Source organism: Moschus berezovskii, chromosome X, assembly GCF_049115385.1.
Source record: "Moschus berezovskii isolate FMDL1 chromosome X, NW_MosBer_1.0, whole genome shotgun sequence".
Classification (NCBI taxonomy): domain Eukaryota; kingdom Metazoa; phylum Chordata; class Mammalia; order Artiodactyla; family Moschidae; genus Moschus; species Moschus berezovskii.
This window is the reverse complement of record NC_142488.1, coordinates 88,655,105-88,660,788: the sequence shown is the minus strand read 5'-3', so window position 1 is coordinate 88,660,788 and position 5,684 is coordinate 88,655,105. Positions and strand designations below refer to the sequence as shown.

Sequence of the window (5,684 nt, the reverse complement as noted above, 5' to 3'; positions counted from 1 at the left end):
TGACCCAATCAAAAAATGGGCCAAAGAACTAAACACACATTTCTCCAAAGAAGACATAAAGATGGCTAACAAACACATGAAAAACTGCTCAACATCCCTCATAATCAGAGAGATGCAAATCAAAACCACAATGAGATACCATTTCACACCAGGCAGAATGGCTGCTATCCAAAAGTCTACATGCAATAAATGCTGGAGAGGATGTGGAGAGAAAGGAACCCTCTTACACTGTTGGTGGGAATGCAAACTAGTACAGCCACTATGGAGAACAGTGTGGAGATTCCTCAAAAAATGGGAAATAGAACTGCCATATGATCCAGCAATCGCACTCCTGGGCATACACACCGAGGAAACCAGAATTGAAAGAGACACGTGTACTCCAATGTTCATTGCAGCACTATTTATAATAGCCAGGACATGGAAGCAACCTAGATGTCCATCTTCAGACGAATGGATAAGAAAGCTTTGGTACATATACACAATGGAGTATTATTCAGCCATTAAAAAGAATACATTTGAATCAGTTCTAATGAGGTGGATGAAACTGGAGCCTATTATACAGAGTGAAGTAAGCCAGAAAGAAAAACACCAATACAGTATACTAATGCATATATATGGAATTTAGAAAGATGCAAATGATAACCCTGTATACGAGACAGCAAAAGAGACACAGATGTATAGAACACTCTTTGGGACTCTGTGGGAGAGGGTGAGGGTGGGATGATTTGGAAGAATGGCATTGAAACACGTATGTCGTCATATGTGAAACGAATCACTAGTTCAGGGTCAATGCATGTTATAGGATGCTCGGACCTGGCATGCGGGGATGATCCAGAGGGAGGATAAAGGGAGGAGGGAGGTGGGAGGGTGGTTCAGGAGGGGGAACTTATGTAAACCCGGGGCAAATTCATATCAATGTATGGCAAAACCAACCAATATAATATTGTAAAATAATTTGCCTCCAATAAAAAATAAATTAATTACCTATAAAAAAAAAAAGACTTAGAAGTAGAAGCTCTCAGAGAGGACAGCCTCCGTCTCTTGGCAATCTGTTTCTTCCATTTTTCTTTGGTCTCCTTCAATCTCTTGGCCAAAAGTTTAGCATATTCTGCAGCCTTTTCTTTGTTTTTCTTAGTACACTGTTTCTTCAGAGCAATACGCCAGCGTTTGTGTTGCAGAACTCGTGGAGTCACGAGATGCTGAATCTTGGGTGCTTTAGTCCTAGGTTTCTTACTGTCTTTGTTTAGGGATTTTTGCACAACATACTGGCGGACATCATCTTCTTTCAGTACAGTTCAGTCGCTCAGTCGTGTCCGACTCTTTGCGACCCCATGAATCACAGCACTCCAGGCCTCCCTGTCCATCACCAACTCCCGGAGTTCACTCAAACTCATGTCCACAGAGTCGGTGATGCCATCCAGCCATCTCACTCTCCGTCGTCCCCTTCTCCTCCCGCCCCCAATCCTTCCCATCATCAGAGTCTTTTCCAGTGAATCAACTCTTCTCATGAGGTGGCCAAAGTATTGGAGTTTCAGCTTTAGCATCAGTGCTTCCAATGAACATCCAGGATCGATCTCCTTTAGAATGGACTGGTTGGATCTCCTTGCAGTCCAAGGGACTCTCAAGAGTCTTCTCCAGCACCACAGTTCAAAAGCATCAATTCTTCGGCGATCAGCTTTCTTCACAGTCCAACTCTCACATCCACACATGACCACGGAAAAAACCATAGCCTTGACTAGATGGACCTTGGTTGGCAAAGTAATGTCTCTGCTTTTTAATGTGCTATCTAGGTTGGTCATAACTTTCCTTCCAAGGAGTAAGCGTCTTTTAATTTCATGGCTGCAATCAGCATCTGCACTGATTTTAGGTCTGACACTTTTTCCACTGTTTCCCCATCTATTTTCCATGAAGTGATGGGACCAGAGGCCATGATCTATGTTTTCTGAATGTTGAGCTTCAAGCCAAACTTTTCACTCTCCTCTTTCACTTTCATCAAGAGGCCTTTGAGTTCCTCTTCACTTTCTGCCATAAGGGTGGTGTCATCTGCATATCTGAGGTTATTGATATTTCTCCCATTAATCTTGATTCCAGCTCGTGCTTCTTCCAGCACTGCGTTCCTCATGATGTACTCTGAATATAAGATAAATAAGCAGGGTGACAATACACAACGTTGACGTACTCCTTTACCTATTTGGAACCAGTCTGTTGTTTCATGGCCAGTTCTAACTGTTGCTTCCTGACCTGCATACAGGTTTCTCAAGAAGCAGGTCAGGTGGTCTGGTATTCCCATCTCTTTCAGAATGTTCTACAGTTTATTGTGATCCACACAGTCAAAGTATTTGGCATAGTCAATGAAGCAGAAATTGATGTTTTTCTGAAACTCTCTTGCTTTCTCAATGATCCAGCGGATGTTGGCAATTTGATATCTGGTGCCTCTGCCTTTTCTAAAACCTGCTTGAACATCTGGAAGTTCATGGTTCACATACTGTTGAAGCCTGGCTTGGAAAATTTTGAGCATGACTTTACTAGCGTGTGAGATGAATGTAATTGTGCGGTAGTTTGAGCATTCTTTGGCATTGCCTTTCTTTGGGATTGGAATGAAGACTGACATTTTCCAGTCTGTGGCCACTGCTGAGTTTTCCAAATTTGCTGGCATATTAAGTGCAGCACTTTCACAGCATCATCTTTCAGGATTTGAAATAGCTCAACTGGAATTCCATCACCTCCACTAGCTTTGTTCGTAGTGATTCTCTCTAAGGCCCACTTGACTTCACTTTCCAAGATGTCTGGCTCCAGGTGAGTGATCACGCCATCGTGATAATCTTGGTCATGAAGATCTTTTTTGTACAGTTCTTCTGTGTATTCTTGCCACCTCTTCTTAATATCTTCTGCTTCTGTTAGGTCCATAAATTTTTGTCCTTTATCGAGCCCATCTTTGCATGAAATATTCCCTTGGTATCTCTAATTTTCTTGAAAATATCTCTTGTTTTTCCTATTCTGTTGTTTTCTTCTATTTCTTTGCATTGATTGCTGAGGAAGACTTTCTTATCTCTTCCTGCTATTCTTTGGAAGTCTGCATTCAGATGCTTGTATCTTTCCTTTTCTCCTTTGCTTTTCGCTTCTCTTCTTTTTACAGTTATTTGTAGGGCCTCCTCAGACAGCCATTTTGCTTTTTTGCATTTCTTTTCCATGGGGATGGTCTTGATCCCTGTCTCCGGTACAATGTCACGAACCTCCGTCCAGCGTTCATCAGGCAGTCTATTGATCAGATCTAGTCCCTTAAATGTATTTCTTACTTCTACTGTATAATCATACAGTAGTTGATTTAGGTCATATCTGAATGATCTAGTAGTTTGCCCTACTTTCTTCAATTTAAGTCTGAATCTGGTAATAAGGAATTCATGATCTGAGCCACAGTTAGCTCCTGGTCTTGTTTTTGCTAACTGTATAGAGCTTCTCCATCTTTGGCTGCAAAGAATATAATCAATCTGATTTCAGTGTTGACCATCTGGTGATGTCCATGTGCAGAGTCTTCTCTTGTGTTGTTGGAAGTGGGTGTTTGCTATGACAAGTGCGTTCTCTTGGCAAAACTCTATTAGCCTTTGCCCTGCTTCATTCCGTGCTCCAAGGCCAAATTTGCCTGTTACTCCAGGTGTTCCTTGACTTCCTACTTTTGCATTCCAGTCTCCTATAATGAAAAAGATATCTTTTTTGGGTGTTAGTTCTAAAAGGTCTTGTAGGTCTTCATAGAAGCATTCAACTTCGGCTTCTTCAGCATTACTGGTTGGGGCACAGACTTGGATTACTGTAATATTGAATGGTTTGCCTTGGAAATGAACATAGATCATTCTGTCATTTTTGAGATTGCATCCAAGTACTGCATTTCAGACCCTTTTGTTGACCATGATGGCTACTCCATTTCTTCTAAGGGATTCTTGCCCACAGTAGTAGATACAATGGTCATCTGAGTTAAATTCCCTCATTCCAGTCCATTTTAGTTCACTGATTCCTAGAATGTCAACGTTCGCTCTTGTCATCTCCTGTTTGACCACTTCCAATTTCCCTTGATTCATGGACCTAACATTCCAGGTTCCTATGCAATATTGCTCTTTACAGCATCGGACCTTGCTTCTATCACCAGTCACATCCACAACTGGGTATATGTTTCTCTTTGGTTCCCTCCCTTCATTCTTTCTGGAGTTATTTCTCCACTGATCTCCAGTGACATACTGGGCCCCTACTATCCTGGGGAATTCCGCATTCAGTATCCTATCATTTTGCCTTTTGATTCTGTTCATGGTATTCTCGTGGCAAGTATACTGAAGTGGTTTGCCATTCCCTTCTCCAGTGGACCACATTCTGTCAAACCTCTCCACCATGACCCGTCAATCTTGGTTGGCCCCACATGGCATGGCTTAGTTTCATTGAGTTAGACAAGGCTGTGGTCCATGTGATCAGATTGGCTAGTTTTCTGTGATTATGGTTTCAGTGTGTCTGCCCTCTGATGCCCCCTCGCAATACCTACCATCTTATTTGGGTTTCTCATACCCTGGTCGTGGACAATCTCTTCACAGCTGCTCCAGCAAAGTGCAGCCACTGTACCTTAACTTGGACGAGGGATATCTCCTCAAGGCCGCCCCTTCTGACTTTGAACGTCAAGTAGCTCCTCTTGGCCCTCCTGTGCCCACGCAACCACCTCCTCTTGGACTTGGGATAGCTCCTCTCGGCCACTGCCCTGACCTTGGGCATGGGGTAGCTCCTCTCAGCCATACTTCTGCGCGTGGTCGGTTGCACCGAGCCGGCACCTCTCGCGTCTGTGCCTCCGGAGCCGGCATCTCTCACGTCATCTTCTTTAGAGAGACTGAAAGTTTGCAGATTCTGCTAACTCTTTTGGGACCCAGGCGACAAGCCACTGTAGTATCAATGAGTCCAGAAATATCCGTCTCCCCTTTTTTCACGATGACCAAATTGAGAACACTCAGATTGGCATCCACAATGCAATCCCGTACAGATTTGCTCATTCTCTCTCCAGTCCTCTTTGGTCTGTAGCAGGAATGCCCCTTACTCAGTAGCAGGCAAACTGGGCCATGGGTCAAGACACCCTGCTTCATGGGGAAACCCTGCTTATCTTCCCATCACTGATTCGGACCACATAATCCTTCCATTCTTCACCCAGAGCATCAGCAGCAACTTCTGTAGCCATACGCTTCTCGTAGAAGGTACGAAGTTTTCATTCATTGTCCACTTCAATGAGCTTCTGGCAGCCAGTGGACGGGAGAGAGATGTTCAGCTTCATTCTGAAGTGGCCAACAGCCTCCGAGGTGACACGAAAAAGAGCTAACCTGGATTTAAAATATGCCAGCGAATTTGAAAAACTCAGCAGTGGCCAAAGGACTGGAAAAGGTCAGTTTTCATTCCAATCCCACAGAAAGGCAATGCTAAAGAATGCTCAAACTACCACACAATTCCACTGATTTCACACACTAGCAAAATAATGATCAAAATTCTCCAAGCCAGGTTTCAGCAATACGTGAACCATGAACTTCCAAATGTTCAAGCTGGATTTAGAAAAGGCAGAGGAACCAGAGATCAAATTGCTAACATCTGTTATTGGATCATTAAAAAGGTGAGAGAATTCCAGAAAAACATCTACTTCTGCTCTTTTTACTATGCCAAAACCCTTG

At 43.3% G+C, this 5,684-nt stretch overlaps 1 pseudogene; it reads right to left on the bottom strand.

Moving 5' to 3' along the window:
* Nucleotides 1–980: 980 nt before the first annotated feature.
* On the bottom strand, nt 981–5,296 carry LOC129564628 (small ribosomal subunit protein eS6 pseudogene; annotated as a pseudogene).
* Nucleotides 5,297–5,684: the final 388 nt, after the last annotated feature.